The sequence below is a fragment of the Camponotus vicinus genome, unplaced genomic scaffold (assembly GCF_025532165.1).
Source record: "Camponotus vicinus isolate PSW18456_S1 unplaced genomic scaffold, iyCamVici1.0 SCAF_7, whole genome shotgun sequence".
In the NCBI taxonomy this organism is placed as follows: domain Eukaryota; kingdom Metazoa; phylum Arthropoda; class Insecta; order Hymenoptera; family Formicidae; genus Camponotus; species Camponotus vicinus.
Genome location: NW_028141979.1, coordinates 9,727,616 through 9,753,775, shown reverse-complemented (window position 1 = coordinate 9,753,775; position 26,160 = coordinate 9,727,616). Strand labels below are relative to the sequence as shown.

The 26,160-nt window shown below is 28.2% G+C and overlaps 1 pseudogene; it reads left to right on the top strand.

Moving 5' to 3' along the window:
• The first annotated feature begins 651 nt into the window (after positions 1-651).
• LOC145974052 (aminopeptidase N-like) lies at positions 652-25,055 on the top strand (annotated as a pseudogene).
• The last annotated feature ends 1,105 nt before the right edge of the window (positions 25,056-26,160 follow it).

The window sequence follows — 26,160 nt, the reverse complement described above, 5'->3', positions numbered from 1 at the left end:
CCGGCGTTGTCGTATCGGCTGTCGTAATGATTCCTCTTGGGCCTCTTCTGGTTTCCCTCCGGCGGGTTGCCCGACGTACAAAAATGATACAAAAAAAATAATTAATACTAGCGCGAAAAAGGATAATGGCTCGTCTCTCCGGAGATTTCGATACGGCTCTCGCAATCTTTTTCTGGCACGGCCGCTCGGCTCGCGCCCCGTGAAGATTTCCGGGGCGGATGGACGCGCGTCGGGACGGCAACGTCACACCATATATATATATATATATATATATACATTGAAATATGTAATTGTACTAGGACAAATCTTAAAGATAGCTAAATTGAGATAAATAAGAGTTATGTTTATTGTGCTTGTCCTACTGGAATTATCTAAATACATGCTTCATGTCTCCTAATATTCAAATCCGAAAAAAATATTTCATATGTCGTTTTAATAATTTGTACATTTATCTTTTCTAATCATTCCTTTATTTATTAAACTTCATTATTTTAATTTCTCTTTAAATTAATCGTATCTTCTTATGAAGTGTTTTGTAAATTCTCTTGAACGTTTTTTCACACAAAAATCGATTTTATTGCATACTCTTTGCAAATACTTTTTTTCTTAATGAAGAAACGTTTTTTTATAGATATCCGAGTGAAATTCAACATGACATTCTTAAAACTATTATTAACTATTAGTATAATATATCTTTACATGATGGCAAAGCGAGTCATGTGGATGATGAAGAATCAAAAATCAAAGGAATCGATGAAGAATCGAAAATCGTGCGCAGTGTATTAAATAGCAAATCAAGCAATATATCAGATTACATACTTCCGATACATTATAACATACAATTAATATTACACAATAATTATCTCCATAGCGAATGCATAATCACTTTAAATATTTCTTATGCAAAACAATACATAAGTTTTTATGCACCGGATTCAGCGAGGATAATAGTATCGACATTAACGAAAATTAATGGTACGGTTTATGAAACAAACTCAAGAAATTTTATTAAAAACAATATTGTCGTGCTCGATTTCGATGATATCTTGTTGCGTGGAATGTACTATCTGTACATAGAGTATGAAATCTCAATTAATATCGTAAGGGAATCTTTCGGAATTCCGTACATAAACAAAGATGAAGAAATAGAGTAAGTAGAAGAATATATGAAATATCAAAAACAAATTGTACATTTGTGCATTCTACGCTTACAATTATCTAAAATTATTCATTATTTAATGTTTATCATTAAAATACGGCAGGTTGTTAATCGCAACAGGTATCCAAGCGAAAAAACAGCAAATATTTCCATATTGGGATAAGCCAGAATTAAGAAGTACTTTTGTTATTCTCATACTGCATCATTCAAAATACAAAGCTTTGTCAAATATGCCGACAGAAACTACTATATTTATATCCGACATTATGATGTGGACATATTTTCACAAGACGCCTTTGATCTCCATAGATAGTGTAGCATTTCTAGTATCGGGTTTTCATCAGATCATCCTCTCGGATGAAACAATTCGTTCATCTATATGGTTCAGACCACAATCGGAACCGCATGTAGAATTTGCGAAAACTGTTATTTCTTCCGCTTGTGTATACATTCGTAATTGGAATATTTTGAGGACAGGACTTGCGCGGACCTCTGTTTCATTTGAGAGCAAAGTGGATCATGTCGTAATCCCGGATTTACAAAATGATATGGAACAGACTTTGGGTTTCATTTTTTATCGGTAATATATATAGTTAAAAATATAGGTATATTTTAAAATTAATTACATATTATATTGTAATCCATTTACATAAGAAATTATATTAATATCCAAAATTTTTCATACACATTAGTATTTATAATTATTTTTAGAGAAGCAGATATCACTTATAATGAAGAATTAGATCCTGTCGCATACAAAACGATAATTGCGCGCTTAATTGCACGTGGGATAGTACAAAAATATATTAGAAATCTGTTCAGACCAACTTACTTATGGCCTCAAACATGTTTAAACGAAGGATTTAATATATTTTATCAAGCATACATTATCGGCAAGGTTATTTTTATTACTAACGCTATTTGAATACGCAGTCAAATGATTAATAGTTATCAATATAAATAATTGTTAAATATTTGTGCAAATATTCTGTTTTATTTCTTAAATGTAAGAAATTATAAGATTCCAAGTCTCTAAAGTTTCTAGAAATCCGGTGAAAGAAATTTAATAAGAACTAAATATGTATATGTCTTTGTATGAAAATTATCGCAGAAAAATTTACACACACAAGCACTCATACAAACTTTATTCTTAGCAATATCATATAATAAGCTAATTTTGATATGTACCAAAAACATTTTCTTTTTGATTATATATGATAAGTTATGATTATATTGATTTTAGGCTCTGCCAAATTTTCGGATGATGGATTTGTTTGTAGTTCAATTTCAACATGAAATACTCTATCTAAATACTTATGTTGTTATAAATTCTACTATAGAATATAATAGTTATCCTGAAAATTATTTACAGTCTTCTCTCTCTCAAATCAAAGGTATGCGTAAAACACTGTATAATTAAACAATTAAATAATTATAAATTTCTAATGTTAATTTCATAGAAAATGAGAAAAGTCATTTATAAACAAAAGACCCTGTACGATTCTTATGGAAATTGAATTTTGAAGTTTGGTGAAATTTGCAGAAACTCTGGAAATAAATAGTTTGTGGCAAATCAAAAGTCACATTAACCGCGATATCGTTTGATAGAGCCATTACTTCGCTACAAGCGTTCAAATGTCGAAATAAAACGTTATTTCATTACTACTGAGAGAAAATAAATAATGTATTATTGAGTAGAATCACACACAGTTGATTACTTTTATTAATATATAGATATTATATTTACGTGGAAAATATGTACATAAATGTATATATAGGGTGTCCATAAACTTCCCATATACTATATTTCAGAAACGGTTCAAAAATTACGAGAAATCATGAAACATGTGTTTAATTATTTTGAGAAACTAGTCTTTTAAAGCAATTAGGGAAGTTGTATCCCTCTTCCATTCGAAGAGGAAGACTTAGGGGAAACTTATATAATAACTATACTTTCAACTAATTATATTTTATCAAATATCAAATAGCATGTTATGGCGATGACAACGGCGATGCTGCTACACACACATTTTTTCCATGTAAATATATTAGTAAAATGTATTAATAAAAATGATCAACTGTATATCACATTCTAATATATTATTTACTTTATTTAATATATTATTTACTGTTCCTTAATAATATTGAAATAATGCCTTATTTCGATATTTGAATAAATTGACTTGTAGCGACGAAATCACTTCAACCTTATCACATTTATTTTGACATTTTTTTTAATTTTTATTGTGTTTTCACGTAATGGTAATTATGCATAAAATGGACCCAGCTTCGCACAAATGTGTTATTGACGTATGTTGTGAAGATGTTATCCCTGATTAACATTCTGAGGGTTTTAGCCGGTCAAAGTAATGACACATTTTTGCGAAGGTGGGCTCTTTTTATGCATAATTACCTACGTAAACTATTTACTTCCAAAATTCAGCAAATTCAATCAAAATTCAAATTTCTTCGAATTTCAATTTCCATAAAAGAACTGTGCAAGGCCCATCATTTTTAAAATTTAATATATTTTATTATAATATTTGCAATAACATAATAATATCTAACTGTAAAATTAAATTTTTATATAATTTTTGGATAATTTTATAATGTGTAATTTTTTTTTAAATTATAACTATACATGTTTATCTATATAAAATTAACTGATTCCCTATAATTGTCTAATTCATTATTTTTAATAAATTTTTAATCATTCACTATTTATCTATTATTACAAATTTTTTCGTTGAAATGTATTTATCAATCTTTTATAGCTGCTGACTTAGATTTAATTACACAAGCTTTCGGTGTGATATATTTAATTTTATTAATTACATATATATTCACAAACTTTTATTGCGCATTGCAGTAAAGACATTTTAAATATACTAAATTCTTTTCCTTTCAAACATTATAGGATCCATTATATGGCGCATGTTAATGCGAACATTACCACTTCATGTATTTTCAAAGGGATTCATTTCAAAGGGAAATATTTGGATAATCAGTAAGTATAATGGGTAAATATTTCAATGAAGGGAGCCCGCCTCGATTACCTTGACTTTGACATATGTTGTCAAGGTCATTGCCTTGAGTAACATCCAAGAGGTTTTAGCCGTCGCTCGCTGTTCGTTAAAGAGTTATTAGTAAAAGAATTTCACATTTTTAATGCTTTTTATCTCCGAAAATATTGATTTGAGAAAAAAAATTTTAAGCAAAAAATAAAGCCGCTGAAAAACTCTACAAAAAAGGTTATATGCAAAAAAGGTTATATTTTTTTCATAAACCTACTATTTTAGCTGTTATATAAAAAAATAATAATTTTAAATACACTTAATTAATACAATTTAAATTTATATAGAATTTTTAATACAATTTAATACAATTAAAAAATATCACAAATGTATGTGTACACTCACACACACACACACGCGCGCGCGCGCGGGGGTGGTGCAAGGGGGGGCCTTCGGCCCCCCTCCCGCAAACGCTCCGTTGATAGACAAGGTGGACTTCGCTTTATTACAACTTACAGCATACATCCATTGTGATTCAACTTTTCACAATGCGTCCTCTACCGGTGGGGTGGTTGCGGGAAGGGGGGGCCAAGGCACCCCCCTTGCATACTCCGCGCGCACGCGCGCGCGTGTGTGTGTGTGTGTATACAATTATATTAAAATTCATAAATTTCTATCTCTGTAAGAGTTACATTATAGATTAAAATACGAAAATAAATTATGTGTAAATTATGATCTTTTTTCTTATTATTTATTTATCAATTTTAATATAGTGTTAAAATTATTATAATGTTAAATCTTATAGACTTAGTAAGCCTGAAGCAACAACTGCCGATCATTTATGGAACGCTATGAGATCTAAGATGATTGAATTGAATTTTATGTATGATTTTAATATAAAAGATACGATAAATTCGTGGATTATGCAGAGGTATCCTTCCGTATTGAAGGTGACGCGAAATTATTCTACTGATGTTGTAAGCGTATCGGTACAATTTCGCAACAAATTAGATGAGGAACAATATTGTATTCCTGTTAGTTATACTACGGAGTCGAATCCCAATTTCGCCATAACTTGGACGAGTATTTTGTTAACACCAAAGCATTCAAAAACTGACCTCTTTCTTGAGAAAAATCAATGGATTATTTTCAATTTACAACAAGCTGGTAAATATTGAATAATAAATTTACATCTATATTGTCTATTATATAATAATAAATTTACAATTATATTGTATATAATTTCAAGTATATATATTTCAATATATAAATACATATATTTGTATATTTATTATATATATATATATATATATGTATATATACATATATTATGTTTGGAGTCGAAGCCATTTTATGTTTGCACTAAATTGCATAATCCAAATTGTCAGAATTGTTCAATTATTATACATATATACATACAAACATACATACATACATACATACATACATACATACATACATACATATGTATGTATGTATGTATGTATGTATGTATATATAGTATATAGTATATATATATATATATATATATATATATATATATATATATATATGAAGGAGAGTGAATCCGTAGGGCTGCTCAAGTGCTTGAGTATTCTCCTAGAAATAAACAGATAGACCACTCGAGCACTTGAGTTAGGTATAAACAGATAGGTCGCCCGAGCATTTTTCGGTCCGCGATACGAGTAGTCTCTGTGTCGTTGCGAGAGCGCGAAGACGTACGTTAGACGAGCGTATCTCTTTGTTCGTATTAATCCTGTAATCCAACGAATAAATAACAGTCATTTGCCCTAAAAAGTATTCTATTCCATTTTACATCCTTACACCAAAATATCCTACACTTATATAATAACTATACTTTCAACTAATTATATTTTATCTAATATCAAATGGCATGTTATGGCGACGACAGCGGCGATGCTGCTACACACACATTTTTTCCATGTTAATAAATTAGTAAAATGTATTAATATAAATGATCAACTGTGTATGACATTCTAATATATGATATTATTTATTTTATTTAATATATTATTTACTTTTCCTTAATAGTATTGAAATAACGCCTTTCGATATTTGAATACTTGTAGTGACGAAACCACTTCATCAACCTTATGACATTTATTTTGACATTTTATAAATTTTTATTGTGTTTTCACGTAAACTATTTATTTCCAAAATTAAGGAAATTCAATCAAAATTCAAATTTCTTCGAAATTCAATTTCCGTAGAAAGAACCGTGCAAGGCCCTTCATTTGTAAAATTTAATATATTTTTTCATAATATTTGCAATAACGTAATAATATCTAACTTTAAAATTAAATTTTTATATAATTTTTGGATAATTTTATAATGTGTAATCTTTTTTAAATTATAACTATACATGTTTATCTAAAATTTCAAAAAATCAAAATAAAATATAAAATTAACTGATTCCTTATAATTGTCTAATTTATTATTTTTAACAAATTTTTAATCATTCACTATTTATCTGTTATTACAAATTTTTTCGTTGAATTGTATTTATCAATCTTTTATAGCTGCTTACTTAGATTTAATTACACAAACTTTGGGTGTGATATATTTAATTTTATTAATTACATATATATTCACAAACCTTTATTGCGCATTGCAGTAAAGACATTTTAAATATACTAAATTCTTTCTCTTTCAAACATTATAGGATCCATTATATGGCGCATGTTAATACGAACATTACCACTTCATATATTTTCAAAGGGATTCATGAAATATTTGGGTAATCAGTAAGTATAATGTATTGTAATGTAATAATATACATCATAGAGGAAAAGGAAAGAGAATCAAAGAGAATAAAATAGATTTAATAATACATTTCCAGTTTTTTAATATTTAAAAGACATACATATTTAAAAGCTTAAATTTATACAGCTATTTTATATTTATGAATTTTTGTTAAGATTGAATTTCAACTTTTTTCTTAATAAATATATAGTAGATATTCCTATTTTCTAAATAACAAATAATTTAAATTTAATGTTTTGGAGAATGTAGTTTTACAAACATAGAATATAAACACTCTAAAATCTTTGTAATATAAAAATTAATTTATTATTTATTCAGTCACGACGTGCTATCATAATTATTAATAAATATATATTAATATATATTAAATAAAAATATATACATGAAATATAAATAAATTATTTTTATTAAAAATATATACTAAAAAATATTCATTACATATATGTATATATGTTTTTATTATTTTTGTATATGATATAAAAATAATATATAAATATTTTTTTTATTATGGCGTTCAAAAATCGTACTCTATTTTGAGAAAGATGAATGGATTATTTTCAATTTACAACAAGCTGGTAAATATTGAATAAAAAATTTATATCTTTATTGTTTATTTATATATACAGGGTGTTCGGAAATTCAATCGCCAAATTTTCAGAGATTGTCGGGGGCACCATAAGAATCATTTTTTGCAAATGAACCTGGGGTCGCAAACGTGTCATTACATCGCTACGGCATACGGAGTGTTCGAAAGAGTCGGGACCTCGTAATATCACAAAAAATAGAAGTTTTACAAAATATTGTTTCAAACAAAAGTTAGGGGGTGTAGAAAGGTCTATTTACTGGTGCCATGTGTTTGACCTTGGATGGCGTCGCCAAGGTCACGACAAGGCCACTTTGAATTTTTGAAATGGAATCCTCCACTTTTTATTGCATATTCTTGTAGCCCTTCTCGAGACCTTTTCAAAGCACTAATTTTACCAACTTTAAGTAAGCCGTTTCGAAGTTATCGAGCTTTTCATGGTAAGATGTCTCGCCAACGAAGGCAAGACATCCAAACACAAATTCGATTCCCAGATTGGAAGATGATCTAGCCAACCATGGCAAGAACTGTGATGGATCCAGCCGATGAAGGCAAGATCGGTGGCTGATCCAGCCGATGAAGGCAAAAAAAAAAACAAAAAAAACAAACAATTTTTTGTAAAACTTCTATTTTTTGTGATATTTCGAGGTCCCGACTCTTTCGAACACTCCGTATGCCGTAGCGATGTAATGACACGTTTCCGACCCCAGGTTCATTTGCAAAAAATGATTCTTATGGTGCCCCCGACAATCTCTGAAAATTTGTCGATTGAATTTCCAAACACCCTGTATATAAACACAGGGTGTTAATGAATATCTGTTACAAACTTGTAGGGTATGCAGAGGGTTTAAGTAAATCAACTTTTAATAAGTACCTCATTTCCGAAAACACACCGTTTGCGAGCTGCAGACTGGAAATGTTGGTATGTTCAGTAATAAGAATAATTCTCATAATAACTTTATTTGGTTACATTACATTACAAAAATGATTAGCAATGTCAAAACAGATGACTACAATAATTGCTCATAATGACGACCACCAACTTCGATGCAAGCATTGCACCTACGAAGCATGTTCTCGTACACTCTTTCCAAAATGTTAGACGTTATTTGGATTTCTCGTTGTCATTATGAACAATTATTGTAGCCATCTGTTTTGACATTGCTAAACAATTTTATAGTGTAATGTAAATAAATAATGATATTATGAGAATTATTCCTAATACTAATCTTCCTAATACCAACAGTTCCAGTCTGTATTTCGCAAACGGTGCGTTTCCGGACATAAGTTCCTTATTAAAAGTTAGTCTACTTTGAACCCTCTACATACCCTAGAAGTTTGTAACAGGTATTCATATACATACATATGCATATATATACAGGGTGTCCCATTTTAAAAGTTCCACCCTCCTAACTTTTCAAGATCAACGTTTGAAGGAAAACGACTCGGATAAAAGTTGTAGGGAACAAAGGGGGCTATCTAATAGTGACCTTGGATTCGACATTAAAGGTCATTTTCAAGGTCGTTTGAAGGTCAATTTCCGTTTCTTAAATAGGAACCCCTACTTTTTATTACTTATTCTTGTAGCTTATATCGAGAGCTTTCCAAAACACTATAATAAAGTATTTCTTCATTCAGTACTTTTCGAGTTATGAGGCTTGAAATAATTTCTTAATTTTATATAAACCATAAAATATCTAGTAAAATATTCATTTTTCGATTATCTTACCTTAATACTTTTATGTACAAAATAATGAGAGGAATCAATTGGTGTAAAGAAAAAACATAGTTGTTTTTAAGAAAAAATATGTAATTTGCCATTAACAATTCCATATTTTTTCTTAAAAACAACTGTATGTTTTCTTTACACCAATTGATTCCTCTCATTATTTTGTACATAAAAGTATTAAGATAAGATAATCGAAAAATGAATATTTTACTAAATATTTTATGGTTTATATAAAATTAAGAAATTATTAGTGTTTTGGAAAGCTCTCGAAATAAGCTACAAGAATAAGTAATAAAAAATAGGGGTTCCCATTTAAAAAACGGAAGTTGACCTTCAAATGTCCTTGGAAATGACCTTTAATGTCGAATCCAAGGTCACTATTAGATAGCACCCTTTGTTCCCTACAACTTTTATCCGAGTCGTTTTCCTTCAAACGTTGATCCTGAGAAGTTATGAGGGAACTTTTAAAATGGGACACTCATACACACACACACCCACACACACACACACACACACACACACACACACACACACACACACACACACACGTATATATGTATGTAATATATCATATATATCATATATGACATAAATTTTAATTAAAAATAATCATAAGATGTATTAAAACTCTTATACATATAAGATATAACAAAAGATATTGCAAGAGTATTGAAATTTTAACAATATATTTGAAGTTTCCATTTCTTGCTGTAATATGTAGAATTGCTGATACAGCCTTCATGTTAAATAATAAAAAACAGAAGATGCAAACTTCTCTAATAATAATAATATATTTAATAATGAAATATCTCGAAATATGTTTAATCAATATATATCATTTCAAAGTATTTAATAATCGACAAAAGTAATTTATTTTATAACAAGATACTATCGCGTCAATTATGATATTGCGAACTGGCGAAAAATTGCACAATACTTAAATTCTGAAAAATATTGAAATATACATGTTCTCAATCGAGCGCAAATCATCAATGATGTTTTTCATTTTGCGATAGAGAAGAAACTTGAATTCTCCGTATTTTGGGAACTCGCCTCTTATTTGGCACAGGAAAGAAATTATATAACATGGTATCCTAGGCTCAAAGCATTTGAATTTTTGTCGAACATCTTTTCATTCTTAAATTTTTATCCTGAATTTAAGGTATATATATAGATATAATTATATTTTTTTATAAAAAAATTATCCATTACATCAATTATCTATTTTATAATACAACGATTTCATATCATAATAATGAATTCTTTTAAAAATAGATATATATAGTGAGTTAAACAGAAAAAGTTAATTATACATTATTATTTAATTTTTTTTTTACCAAAATTCAGAAATTTAAATTCAAAAGGCGCTTATGTTACATATTTGTTATATATTTTATATATTTAATACAATCACATAAATTTTAAATGTTTCATCAAGTTATTTTTCTATAATAATAATACATTAGTATTTACATGATAATTGTTGATCAATTGTGTAATTAATATTTAATTAGTTTTAGGAAATTATAGAACACAGTATTTAACACAATTATCTTTCTTATATTAATTTTCTTTCGTAGTATTCGAATGTTTACGATGTTAAAAATATACAAATATTTTGCAAAGATGATTTTAAGATAATTTTTTTACATTATACAACACATAATAATTTAATATAATATATAATAGTCACTTGTAAATGCTTGTTTTATAAAAGAAATTGATATTTAAAGTTTAAAATACTTAAAATCTATATTTGATACGTCACAAATTTAAATTAAGAAAATAATAATTAAGAAAATAAAAATCATATAATCAAAATCGATACATCAATCGATACATCAATATGCACAGGCTAAAATATATGTACAAAGTGACTCGTAAAGCTTGATCGAGCGTGCCTCGACTCTTGTTTTTTCATTGCTATGCGACATTCGCCGCTGGCACACTTATCGCGCATATCCTACGATATAGTCTCGCGAAACGCACGCTTATTCACATTTTTAATTAATATTTTAATAATTATTACGAAAATTGTAGAATGGTAAAGAATCTTTCTGTTCGGTTTATTGCGTTCTACCCACTCAAAAACGTTAGCACAATTTTATGAAACACATTATATATCGATATGTGTGTTAAAGATTCATTAAATGATATAAAATCCATACCTATTTAGATGATAAAATATATACACAATTATTCACACACAAATAAGAAATTGGTAAATCTACTTATTATGATATTGATGCTACGAAGTCACATAAATATTAGAGAAATATGAAAGAAAATTATTTAGTAAAAACGTTTATTTGCGCGTATATTATATCTGTTCTTGTAAATAATGAATTAACTAAATATAATGATAGTTATTAAATTTTAGGGAGTGCTAAGGTTTGATTTTATGCAGAATTTTAGATCTAATTATTGGAATCTGTATGACGAAAGTCACATCAACGATCATGCTAAATGCTTAAAGCAAGATCTCGCAAAGTGGGAGTGTATTATAAATGAAAATCCTTGCGAAGAAAAGTCTAAGCGTCATTTGAAATGGCATCTAGCAAATCCTAAAGAAAACAAGTACTTCTTTTCATAATATTTTATTCTTTTTCTAGGATTATTTTTTTATATTCTGCATATGTTTGAGAAATTTGTTATCACTTTTATCAAAAAATTATTTATAAAATACTAAAGAAACTATTAATACAATTTCGATTAGAAGATTTTCATTTCTTTTCTGGACTGTCTTCTGTAGACTTTTGCCTGGATGGAAGAGGTGGACATATTGGAATGGTTTGAAAACGGCAGATCGTGATACATGGAATAAAGTTTTTAATGATTACATGGAAGGAAATGATAAAATATTAGAATGTTTTGCTTATAGTAAAAATTCTGAAATTATAATCCATTATTTAAAAATAAAATTATCACAAATTTTATTCGAACTATTCAATCTATCTGGTCAGCAGCTTGGACTGACGAAGTGAGCTTATGCCTTAAATGCTAATATTTTTCTTTCTGTCATTGAGAGGCATACTAAATATATGCTCACAAGTTTATTAAATAATTACAAATCAATAAGACACGGGTAACAATATTATTTAATAAATATATACCACACATATAGATGTGAAGATTTATTGTACGAATTAATTATAAACATATTGTTTTATTTTTTATAGAAAAGTCGATGAGATTGTAATATTAATTGTTATAATTAACAATGCGTATTCTAAGGGACAGTTGGGCGAGGTAAATTTTAAATAAATCAAATTTCTATATTTTATATAATATTTTTCTATAATTCTGTTCATAATGATACTCTGTATTTGAGACAGTGCAATTATTAAATACGAAATCATTTATTGCTAATACTTATTTAAAAAATCCATTTTAGATAAAGAAATTTGTAAAAAAGAATTTAAAAAATTCAGTCATTCCCAATATTGAATACAAGATAGAAACACGCTGGTCGGAGATTGAAAAACAGATAAATTATTTTCGACCTTCATTTGACAATTGAATAACTAAATCTTTAAGATATTAACTGTTTAGAAATTAAAAATACAGCATAAATGATTGTAATAATATTTATAAATGTATATACTTAATTATTCACTAATGTCATATAGGAATTAATAATTGTATATATGTATTTTATCAATATAATATTAATTGTACAATATAATATTAAAAATATTGTGTTGTTTAATATTGTATGAAAATATTATATTATATTACAATATAATTCATATTATAAATATTATATATATTTTTAATATTATATTTTATTACATATTATATTATATTACTTTTCTGTGTTACAAATTTAATGCATAGATATTGATTATATATTTACGCGTGTTTATTTTACACAGATATGTACATATACAGGATGTTTCCAGTATCTCGGTACAAAGTAAAACCATAAGTAGATCTCGCTAAACTGGACTAAAAAATCCTATATCATTTTGCAAAAAACCACGTAAAATTTCGAGATATAAATTACAAAATATTTAGTTACAATGGGACGATCTTTCTCGCGGCGCTCTTCTAGTCTCGCGTATTAGCCGATCATTTTTAATTAATGGTTTTGCTTTACTGCGAGATGGAAACACCCTGTATATATTTTAATCATATACTACAATATTAATTATATAGAAAACTTGACTTTAAAAGATGCTTCTTTTTTAAATAGAAAAAATTTCACAGAAAATATGAAAGTTTTTTAAAGTATTGTTTTATTTGCAGCTTTATTGCATAGTAATAAGATCAGATAAATACATTTAAACTCTCGTGTGCATTCTTTTTTATTTCGGAATATATTAAAATATTGAAATATAAAAAAGTAAAAAAGATTTAATTTCTTTTTCTCCCCTTTGCCCTCGCTCTCCCTTTTTCACTGATTTCTGTATTTTAATATATTAATAATCACGAATATGTTCCCATCCGAATCATCATCCGTAACAACTGTATTATTGTGCATTATATTCGGATTAAATTTTGCGGTAATACAAAAACACATGCAAATTGTCACGTTGAACACGTTAAATTATTTATTTATATTGCGCACTAATATATTAATCATATTATAATCGTTGCAAATCTATTCTTAAATATATTTAAGTTGAACTTATTTAACTTGTAAAAAATGCATAAAAATATGCTGATCAAAATGGAAACAGAATTAAAGAATTAAAATCTCGAATTTGAAAAAATATGTGATCTTATAAAGCTATCACATTATATAAATATGTTATTGAAGAAATGTCAATAGTGATCGATCTAAAAATGGTACCAAAAATATCTCGCGATATTTATTACTTGAAGAAATATAGTTTACACTTGTATCGCGCTTATATTGTAGTTACAATTTCCGTAATGCGGAAATCTCAGGCAAATCTTTCGAGGCTGCTTGACGGAATCATCAATACTCGAGTATCAATTTCCCATTTGCACTAATATCGACGATATACTCTGCTATCAGTATTTGAGTTCACGAAGCCAAATCCTCGCGGATAATCCTAATCGTCGAAACGATGCAACGTTTTATCTGCTAATCTCGCACTGGACGCCTACGACGATCGAATCAGATTGACGTCGTTTAAGATTTATATCTGGCCATGAAAGAGATTTTTATCGTATCGCGAGAAAGAGGGAGAGGCTAGCTTGGAGGAGTATATATTGTGTATGGTATGTGAGAGTGTGTATAATATATTATAGCCAATAATTATCCACATGTATATTAATACATAAAAAGATTGTATTCATTATTATTATTTATATATAATTAAAGTCAATGCAATAGTCTATTTATTATAGCTAATATTCAAGCGATACTGCTACTATTTTCGAAGACTTAAAAGAAAACATACACCCAGATGGGTCAGAAAAAACGATTTTTCAATTTCTGCATTTTCTTATACAGGGTTTACCAAAAGTGTGGAAACCCCTTAATATTTCGAAAAATACACATTTAAAAAAAAAATGTTTCATACAAAAGTTATAGGATTTTATGTGGCGCATTACACAGCAACATTATTATGACCTCAAATAGCGTTGTCAAGGTTATGTGAAGGTCACATTCAACTTTTTAACACACAGTTGTTTTTAAGAAAAAATATGTAATTGTTAATTGCAAATTACATATTTTTTCTTAAAAACAACTATGTTTTCTCTTTACACCAATTGATTCCTCTCATTATTTTGTACATAAAAGTATTAAGGTAAGATAATCGAAAAATGAATATTTTACTAGATATTTTATGGTTTATGTAAAATTAAGAAATGATTTCAAGCCTCATAACTCGGAAAGTACTTAATGAAAACTAACTTAATTATAGTAGTTTGGAAAGCTCTCGAGATAAGCTACAAGAATATGCAAAAGCATATAGGGTGTCCCGTTTAAAAAGTTGGAGGTGATCTTCACATAACCTTGACAACGCTATTCGAGGTCATAATAATGTTGCTGTGTAATGCGCCACATAAAACCCTATAACTTTTGTATGAAACATTTTTTTTTTAAATGCGTATTTTTCTAAATATTAAGGGGTTTCCACACTTTTGGTAAACCCTGTATAATAGTATAATATCTTAAGAATATTTCCTTAAAGTTTCAAGACGAAATTTAAAAAAATAAGAAAGATAGCGTTTTTAACAGGTAGGCGCTCGACTTCACGATTGGCGGGTGAATGTTTACCTGGCAAGCGCCATAGCATCTGCACTCGTTTTCTTTTTGCTAAATGTTAAAAAAACGCTAGTAATGTGTTAGTGCTAGAAGAGATAAATATTGGATACAGGATATTAAACTTTATTTCACGGCAATATCTAAGTGTGTGAAAAGTAAACATTGTGATGATGATATAACATTCAAAGCAAAAAGTACACGCGGATTCGGATTTAAAATTTAAAACCACTATTGTAAATTAATTCATGCAAGCAATGCGCATCAATATGCTTCAGCAGATAATTCGCGAATAATAAGAGTGGAACGTACCGTTCAAGACATAACGAAGGAGGCAAGATTACGTCGTAGACAAGCCAAACTTGAATTAATACAGGCTGCCACATGTCTGCAGAGGACTCACTATATGGCTCTAAAGTAAATGATTCCATGTAACTCAAAAAAATCACTGATATATTGTTTAAAAGTATACTTACAACTTTAAATGCGTTTTTCTCGAAACTGTGTTTTCAAAAACGATAATCAAATATCTCGAGAACCACTGGATGGATCGCATTCTAATTTTTTTCTACTTATCTAGCATAAAATTATGCGGCGTTTGTCGTAGCCGTTTTTTATGTCTTTTATTATTTTTTTCTCATTGCCAATGTTACGTCCAGATCCTGGAATGGATAGGCCGTATGGAAGGACGCAACTTACTTACCCCGTGACACACTTTATTCGGGCGTGTGTATGGATCGGGTCGAACGAATGTGAAGGGCCTGACACAGGTCAGCGACCGAAGGTCTCTTTAACGCTGCGTTTTTAAGCCTATTCGTTCGGTGGCCCCTTTTCGATAAAGGAATTTAATCCTTGTTACGCGGGATGGGACCTAGTGCGATCTCAGGATTTAGGGAAGAGAACGGTTTAAATAATTAAATTATACATTAAATTAAAAATACATATATTATATATAAAAAAAAATAATGAAAGAAAAATACATCTTAGCAGTTGTAGGTATGCGTGAGTGGGTATCTGTATGTGTATGTATATATGCTCGCGGGTGTTACAATCGTTCGGAAGTCATCAGTCAGAATATACAGGGAAGAATTTAAGTTAAGAATTAAATTCTGACTGGTTAATACAATATACATATAATTAATATAATATAAGAAATAAAACAAAATAAAAAGTGAATGTGTAATAAAAATATGAATAACGCTTACTCATTAGGAGAAGTATAGAATTCGTCGCTTGCGCATATGTGTTATAGTTAGAATTAAAATTTTCTAAATTCGCTGAAACACAGGTCTAAATTAAAATACAATAATAAAATTAAGATAAGAGATTCGCCAAGTCTAAGTTCGAAAATTATTCATCTATTTCAACGGTTTCTCCCAAAAGTAATGATAATTCAAAGGAAAATAATATAAAGAGAAAATAAAAGATAATAATAAAAATAATAATATAAGGATGGGAAATTAAAAGAATACGAAAGGGAGTAAAGAAAAAGTAGAAATGAAAAGATATATATAAAGAAGGGCTGAAACGAGATATAAAGATAGAAAACAATATAAATTCTCGGTAAACAAATCAGAAAGAGCTAATAAAGAGAAATAAGGAATTGTTCGTGAATCGCCTTACGGAGATTCCATGCGAATTAGGAAGAACAAGGAATGAGACTGGAGGAGCGATGAGACAAGGATTGATTGATTGATAGTAATTAGTAAAATTTAATGGTTATTAAACCGTTTAAATTTATTTGTCAGACATAGATTTTAAATTGTGAGATAGTAAGATATGGGAAAGGGAGAAAATAAAAATTACTCAATTTTACTCACAACTCGTTGGCATCATAAAAATGAGTGCGTTGATAAAATTGCAATGGCTGAGGTCGGAGGTTTATAACATGAAGAGCTGGGTAATGGAGATATTCATCAGAAAATTCACACGATGCACAATTAAATGTTAACAAAATCATTTTCACTGTGATATAAAACAGATTAATAACTCAATTGCATAATGCAAGAAAAAAGGATCCCCGAGGCTATATAATTTTAAAATTGAATGACTGAATCTTGAACTGTGAACTGAACTGTCAATTGCTGCTACTCGTTGGAAGAATTAGCGTACTGTTAACTGTAGTGTTAATAGCGCGCGTCGCGCCTTGCGCTTGCATTTTAAAGTTATTACTCCTCCTCCTTACTGGATGGTGGGAATCTTGTAATAATTTTAATACTCCCTTCTTAAGGACAAAGAGGCTGATTTTTGGGAGGAGAGGCGTTTCTTAAGATTTTTATTGGTTAAGCCCTTTGGCTCGAGACTTAGCTCCATCCAGTAAAGAGTGGGAGTAAGTTGATTAGCTTATCGTTCTTGATGATTTAACGATTCGGAGAACGCTTGAGGGTGGCCTGTCGAACGAGCGCACGTGCACTATCAATTTCAAGAATATTGCTGTATGATTAGATTTTGACAATCTTCCCGAGAACCAGATCTTTATTTTAAAAATTCTTTAGATAGAGAGGCTTCGAACATAAAGCCGTACCAATAGATACGGGACAGTTGGAGTTTCTTATAACAACTTTTCGTCTTATAATTCACGAATTTATTTAGAGTTCCGTTAGCGCTATCTCGACTGGCCATTCTCTGAATTAGATTTGTTAAAGTTTAATGGCGATACACGCGGGTTAGGTTGCGTTCTTCTACGCGTTATCTTTATTCCTAAGAAGAATCGCTTTACATTCCAAATAAAAGTGGATCCTTGATTTCTTTCTTCCACGAAATCGTTTCGAGGAAAGAAAAGAATCGTGGAGTCCACCGGACGTAACAATAACTATACATGTTTATCTAAGATTCAAAAATCATAATAAAATATAAAATTAACTGATTCCTTATAATTTTCTAATTTATTACTTTTAACAAATTTTTAATCATTCACTATTTATCTATTATTACAAATTTTTTCGTTGAATTGTATTTATCAATCTTTTATAGCTGCTTAATTAGATTTAATAACACAAACTTTGGGTGTGATATATTTAATTTTATTAATTACATATATATTCACAAACCTTTATTGCGCATTGCAGTAAAGACATTTTAAATATACTAAAATCCTTTTCTTTCAAACATTATAGGATCCATTATATGGCGCATGTTAGAACGAACATTACCACTTCATATATTTTCAAAGGGATTCATCAAATATTTGGATAATCAGTAAGTATAATGTATTGTAATGTAATAATATACATCATAGAGGAAAAGGAAGAAAAATCAAAGTATAAAATAGATTTAATAATAAATTTCCAGTTTTTTAATGTTTAAAAGACATAGATATTTAAAAGCTTAAATTTATATTGCTATTTCACGTTTATGAATTTTTGTTAAGATTGAATTTCAACTTTTTTCTTAATAAATATATAATAGATATTCATATTTTCAAAATAACAAATAATTTAAATTGAATGATTTGGAGAATGTAGTTTTACAAACATAGAATATAAACACTCTAAAATCTTTGTAATATAAAAATTAAAATTATTATTTGTTCAGTCACGACAAATTCTGACATAATTACTAATAAATATATATTAATATATATTAATAAGAATATATATATATATATATATATATATATATATATACACAATTATATTAAAGTTCATAAATTTCTATCTCTGTAGAAGTTACATTATAGATTAAAATACGAAAATAAGTTATGTGTAAATTATGATCTTTTTTCTTATTATTAATTTATCATTTTTAGTATAGTGTTAAAATTATTATGATGTTAAATCTTATAGACTTAGTATGCCTGAAGCAACAACTGCCGATCATTTATGGAACGCTATGAGATCTAAGATGATTGAATTGAATTTTAAGTATGATTTTAATATAAAAGATATGATAAATTCGTGGATTGCAGAAGTATCCTTCCGTGTTGGAGGTGACGCGAGATTACTCTACTTATCATGTAACTGTATCGGTACAATTTTACAACAAATTAGATGAAAAACAATATTATATACCTCTTACTTATGCTACGGAGTCGAATCCCAATTTTACCATAACTTGGACAAATAGTTTGTTAACACCACGGCATTCAAAAATTGAATTTTACTTTTTTGAGAATAATCAATGGATTATTTTCAATTTACAACAAACTGGTAAATACTAAATAATAAATCTACATCTATATTGCCTAATTATTATATAATAAATTTACAATTATATTGTATATAATTTCAAGTATATATATTCAAGAATACAATTATATCGTATATAATTTCAAGTATACATATATTTCAATATGAAAATACATATATTTGTATAATTATGATATTGTAGTCGAAGCCACATTTTATGTTTGCACTAAATTGCATATCCAAATTGTCAGAATTGTTCAATTATTATACATACATACGCGCGCGCGCGCGCGCGTACATGTGTGTGTGTGTGTGTGTGTGTGTGTGTGTGTGTGTGTGTGTGTGTGTGTGTGTGTGTGTGTGTGTGTGTGTGTGTGTGTGTGTGTGTGTGTACAGGGTGTAACTGAAAAATCGCCCACGGAGCAAACAGCGTTATTCCTGATTAAAAATCGAGTCGAAAAGTCCCGAACTATTTTTTTCTATAATGCTTAATAAAGCTGTAATTATTAAGTAAATAAGCACCGACCTTTAGACAGGCGCACGTCAATGAGCCGCGCGCCTGGTAGTGTGCGTGAGCGCTCCGCCGTTTCAGCGCTATGTTATGCCGCTATCGTGCAATATTCTTATGCGTCGTAATAATGTGAAAATCTTTAATTTGCATTAAAAATCATATTTCTTCCGTCAAAAGCGTTTCCTTAAAAAAAATTTCGACAATGAGGCTAAAGGTCGGTGCTTATTGGCGTAACTTTACTCAATAATTACCGCTTTATCCAGCATTATAGAAAAAAATGGTTCAGGACTTTTCGACTCGATTTTTAATCAGAAATAACGCTATTTGCTCCGTGGACGCTTTTTCAGTTACACCCTGTATATATATATAGACACATGGTGTTAATGAATATCTGTTACAAACTTGTAGGGTATGCAGAGGGTTTAAAATAAATCAACTTTTAATAAGGAACTCATTTCCAAAAACACACCGTTTGCGAGTTGCAGACTGGAACTGTTGGTATGTTCAGTATTAAGAATAATTCTCATAATAACTTTATTTGATTACATTACACTACAAAAATGTTTAGCAATGTCAAAACAGATGACTACAATAATTGCTCATAATGACGACCACCAACTTCGATGCAAGCATTGCAGCCTGCGAAGCATGTTCTGGTACACTCTTTCTGGTGTAAAGAAAACACAAAATTGTTTCGAAAAAAAAAATTTAATTTGCAATTAACAATTACATTTTTTTTTTCGAAACAATTATGTGTTTTCTTTACACCAATCGATTCCTCTCATTATTTTGTACACAAAAGTATTAAGGTAAGATAATCGAAAAATGAATATTTTACTAGGTATTTTATGGTTTATGTAAAATTAAGAAATTATTTCAAGCCTTATAACTCGAAAAGTACTTCATGAAAAAATACTTTATTATAGTGTTTTGGAAAGCTCTCGACATAAGCTATAAAAATATGCAATAAAAAATAGGTGGTTCCATTTAAGAAATTAAAGGTGTCCTTGACCTCACCTTAACGATGCCATCCAAGGTCAAACCAATGACAACATCTTATGTTCCCCTCAAAACCATACAATTTTTGTCGAAAACGTTTTTCTCTAAAATGCTTAGTTTTTGAAAGAAAAGGGGTGTACGGGTGGTCTAGGACACCCTGTATACAGGGTGACCCATTTTAACTTAGGCAGCCAAATAACTCGAAAAATAAGCAAGATAGAGAAAAATGTTTTAGACAAAAGTTGTATGGTTTCGAGGGGGCCATAAGATGGTATCATTGGTTTGACCTTGAAGAGTCATTTGAAGGTCACGTGAAGGTCACTTCAATTTTTTTAAATGGAATACCCTATATATTTTTGTACATTCTTGTAGCTTATTTCGAGAGCTTTCCAAAACACTATAATTAAGTACCTTTCCGTTAAGTACTTTTTGAGTTATGATGCTTGAAATAATTTCTTAATTTTACATAAACCGTAAAATATCTTGTAAAATATTCATTTTTCGATTATCTTACCTTAATACTTTTATGTACAAAATAATGAGAGGAATCAATTGGTGTAAAGAAAACACATAGTTGTTTTTAAGAAAAAATATGGAATTGTTAATTGCAAATTACATATTTTTTCTTCGAAACAACTATGTGTTTTCTTTACACCAATTGATTCCTCTCATTATTTTGTACATAAAACTATTAAGGTAAGGTAATCGAAAAATGAATATTTTACAAGATATTTTACGGTTTATGTAAAATTAAGAAATTATTTCAAGCATCATAACTCAAAAAGTACTTAACGAAAATGTACTTAATTATAGTGTTTTGGTAAGCTCTCGAGATGAGCTACAAGAATGTACAAAAATATATAGGATGTTCCATTTAAAAAAATTGAAGTGACCTTCACGTGACCTTCAAATGACTCTTCAAGGTCAAACCAATGATACCATCTTATGGCCCCCTCGAAACCATACAACTTTTGTCTAAAACATTTTTCTCTATCTTGCTTATTTTTCGAGTTATTTGGCTGCCTAAGTTAAAATGGGTCACCCTGTATAATATAAGATATAACAAAAGATATTGCAAGAATATTGAAATTTTAACAATATATTTGAAATTTTCATTTCTTGCTGTCATATATAGAATTACTGATACAGCCTTCATGTTAAATAATAAGAAACGGAAGATGCAAACTTCTCTAATAATAATAATATATTTAATATCGAAATATCTTTAACATCTCGAAATATGTTTAATTAATATATATCATTTCAAAGTATTTAATAATCGACAAAAGTAATTTATTTTATAACAGGATACTATCGCGTCAGTTATGATATTGCGAACTGGCGAAAAATTGCACAATACTTAAATTCTGAAAAATATGGTAATATACATGTTCTCAATCGAGCGCAAATCATCAATGATGCTTTTCATTTTGCGATAGAGAAGAAACTTGAATTCTCCGTATTTTGGAAACTTGCTTCTTATTTGGCACAGGAAAGAGATTATATAGCATGATATCCTATGCTCAAAGCATTTGAATTTTTGTCGAACATCTTTTCATTCTTAAATTTTTATCCTGAATTTAAGGTATATATATAGATATAATTATATTTTTTTATAAAAAAATTATCCATTACATCAATTATCTATTTTATAATACAACGATTTCATATCATAATAATGAATTCTTTTAAAAATAGATATATATAGTGAGTTAAACAGAAAAAGTTAATTATACATTATTATTTAATTTTTTTTTTACCAAAATTCAGAAATTTAAATTCAAAAGGCGCTTATGTTACATATTTGTTATATATTTTATATATTTAATATAATCACATAAATTTTAAATATTTCATCAAGTTATTTTTCTATAATAATAATACATTAGTATTTACATGATAATTGTTGATCAATTGTGTAATTAATATTTAATTAGTTTTAGGAAATTATAGAACACAGTATATAACACAATTATCTTTCTTATATTAATTTTCTTTCGTAGTATTCGAATGTTTACGATGTTAGAAATATACAAACATTTCGCAGAGAAATTGACTTATATAATTTTAAAATAATTTTTTTACATTATACAATACATAATAATTTAATATATAATAATCCACTTGTAAATGCTGTTTTATAAAAGAAATTGATATTTAAAGTTTAAAACACTTAAAATCTATATTTGATACAGCACAGATTTAAATTAAGAAAATAATAATTAAGATAATAAAAATCATATATCAAAATCGATACATCAATCGATACATCAATATGCACAGACTAAAATATATATATAAAGTGTCTCGCAAAGCTTGATCGCGCGTGCCTCGACTCTTGTTTTTTCTTTGCTATGCTACATTGCAATTCGCCGCTGGCACACCTATCGCGCATATCCTACGATACAGTCTCATGGAACGCGCGCTTATTTACATTTTTAATTAATATTTCAATAATTATTACGAAAATTGTAGAATGGTAAAGAATCTTTCTGTTTAGTTAATTGCGTTCTACCCACTCACGAACGTTAGCACAATTTTATGAAACACTTTATATATCGATAGGTGTGTTAAAAATTCATTAATTGATATAAAATCCATTCCTATTTAGATGATAAAATATATACACAATTATTCACACAAATAGGAAATTGATAACTCTACTTATTATGATATTGATGCTACGAAGTCACATAAATATTAAAGAAATATGAAAGAAAATTATTTAGTAAAAACGTTTATTTGCGCGTACATTATATCTGTTCTTGTAAATAATGAATAAACTAAATATAATGATAGTTATTAAATTTTAGGGAGTGCTAAAGTTTGATTTTAAGCAGAAACTTAGATTTAGTAACTGGAATCTGTTTAACAAAAGTCACATCGACGATCATACTAAATGTTTAAAACAAGAACTCGCAAAGTGGGAATGTATTATAAATGAAAATCGTTGCGAAGTAAAATCTAGGACTCATTTGAAATGGCACCTAGAAAATCCTGAAAAAAACAAGTAATTCTTTTCATAATATTAAAAATATTCGATCTTATTATAAGGATATTTTTTATATTCTACATATGTTTGAGAAATTAGTTATCACTTATATCAAAAAAAAATTATTTATAAAATACTAAAGAAACTATTAACACAATTTCGATTAGAAGATTTTTATTTCTCTTCTGGACTGTCTTCTGTAGACTTTTGCCTGGATGGAAGAGGTGGACATATTGCAATGGTTTGAAAACGGCAGATCGTGATACATGGAATAAAGTTTTTAATGATTACATGAAAGGAAATGATAAAATATTAGAATGTTTGGCTTATAGTAAAAATTCTGAAATTATAATGAATTATTTAGAAACAAAAATATCAGATATTATATTTAAATCTTGGTATAATGTATCTGATATTCAATTTGAATGGATAAAGCGAGCTTATGCCTTAACTGCTAATATTTTCCTTTCTGTTCTTGAGAGGAATACTAAGTACATGCTTACAAGTTTATTAAGTAATTACGAAACAATAATACACAGGTGACGATATTATTTAATAAAGATATGATACACATAGATGTGAAGATTTATTGTACGAATTAGTTATAATATTGTTTTATTCTTGATAGGTGAGTCAATGAGATTGTGACATTAATTGTTATAATTAACAATGCGTATTCTAAGGAACAGTTGGATGAGGTAAATTTTAAATGAATCAGATTTCTATATTTTATATAACATTTTTCTATAGTTCTGTTCATAATGATACTCTGTATGTGTGACAGTACAATTATTAAATACGAAATTATTTATTGATAATAATTATTAAAGTAATCCATTTTAGATAAAGGAATTTGTAAAAAAAAGGGCTCAAAAGTTCAATCATTTCAATTACCGATATTGAACAGAAGATGGGAACACGCTGGTCGGAAGTAGAAAAACAGACAAAATATTTTCGATCCTTATTCAACAATTGAATAATTAAATTTCTAAGACATTAACTATTTAAAAATTAAAATTATAGAATAAATGATTGTGATAATATTTATAAATGTATATACTTAATTATTCACTAATGTCATATAAAAATTAATAATTGTTTAATTGTATTTTATCAATATAATATTAATTGTACAATATAATATTAAAAATATTGTACTGCATAATATAGTATTAAAATATTATATTGTATAATATTGTATAAAATTATTATATTACATTACAATATAATTCATATTATGAATATTATGTATTAATATTTTTAATATTATGTTATATTACATATTATATTTTCTGTATTATTCTGTAAATTTAATACACAGATGTTGATATATATTTACATGTGATTTATATATTTACATGTGTTTATTTTACACAGATACATACATATACAGGGTGTTTCCAGTATCTCGCAACAAAGTAAAATAAATATCGCTAAACTGAACTAAAAAATCCCATATCATTTTGAAAACCACCACGTAATATTTCGAGACATTAATTAAAAAAGATCGGCCAATACATGCAAGTATAAGCGCGATTATAATTCTTCAATTAATTCTCTCTCGCGAATATTTTCTTAGAAAAATTGTCTTTATAAATAAAAGCTTCATACGAAAATGGAATAAAAAACATAAACAAGTTTATACTTATTGACTTCTGTCAATATGTAAGATATCCTATGCTATGTATAATCAAGACGTTATTTATATAACACTACGTACATTCTATATACTGTCAGGTATGCCGACAGAGCCATCAGTTCATGATAGTCTTTTGAAGCGATAAGTTCGCGATTGAATGCTTTTGGTGGTAAATCTGATATTAAACCTAGCTATTTCAACTAGTAGGGTAAGGCATTAAATGTATAATAAAATATTTATCTTTCTTTCTTTAAATGTCCATACAAAATTGTGTGGAATAACAGGTAACGCTTTTATTTTATAAAAGACTTTCTATTTTATAAAAGATTTTCCTTAATTTTCAAATCGACTAACTCATTTTATTGTAAATATTAATTTTATCTTTTTCATACATTACAGTTAATAGAAATGAAGACATTTACGATTGAAAAGCTGTAATAAC